We start from the raw sequence: 745 nt of genomic DNA, 5'->3' as shown, positions 1-745 counted from the left end.
TCTCAGGATCATAAGCTTCTTCTTCAGATGAAGCTTCCTTAGTACTGCCTGTTGCAGCTTGCATTCTAGACAGACTCTGAGAAATCATATTGACTTGCTGAGTCAATATTTTGTTCTGAGCCAATATGGCATTCAGAGTATCAATCTCAAGAACTCCTTTCTTCTGACTTGTCCCATTATTCACAGGATTCCTTTCAGAAGTGTACATGAACTGGTTATTTGTAGCCATTTCAATGAGTTCCTGGGCTTCTTCAGGCATCTTCTTCAGATGAAGAGATCCACCAGCAGAGTTGTCCAATGACATCTTGGACAATTCAGACAGACCATCATAGAATATGCATATGATGCTCCATTATAAAAGCATGCCAGAAGGACACATTCTGATCAATTGCTTGTATCTTTCCCAAGCTTCATAGAGGGATTCACCTTCCTTCTGTCTAAAGGTTTGGACTTCCACTCTAAGCTTGCTCAATTTTTGAGGTGGAAAAATTTGGCCAAAAAAGCATTGACCAACTTTTCCCAAGAGTTCAGGCTATCTTTAGGTTGTGAGTCTAACCATGTCCTAGCTCTGTCTCTTACAGCAAAGGGGAAAAGCATAAGTCTGTAGACCTCAGGATTAACCCCATTGGCCTTAACAGTGTCACAGATTTGCAAGAATTCAGCTAAAAACTGATGAGGATCTTCCAATGGAAGTCCATGAAACTTGTAATTCTGCTGCATTAGAGAAACTAATTGAGGCTTAAGC

At 40.5% G+C, this 745-nt stretch overlaps 1 non-coding gene across 1 annotated transcript; it reads left to right on the top strand.

Moving 5' to 3' along the window:
• Nucleotides 1-362: 362 nt before the first annotated feature.
• LOC148572190 (small nucleolar RNA R71) lies at nucleotides 363-466 on the top strand. Its single transcript, XR_015880532.1, has one exon. It is a non-coding gene; the product is annotated as a small nucleolar RNA R71 (small nucleolar RNA).
• Nucleotides 467-745: the final 279 nt, after the last annotated feature.

The sequence above is a fragment of the Arachis ipaensis genome, chromosome B3, assembly GCF_059453495.1.
Source record: "Arachis ipaensis isolate K30076 ecotype BB chromosome B3, ASM5945349v1, whole genome shotgun sequence".
Lineage (NCBI taxonomy): Eukaryota > Viridiplantae > Streptophyta > Magnoliopsida > Fabales > Fabaceae > Arachis > Arachis ipaensis.
This window is presented reverse-complemented; position numbering and strand designations above follow the sequence as displayed.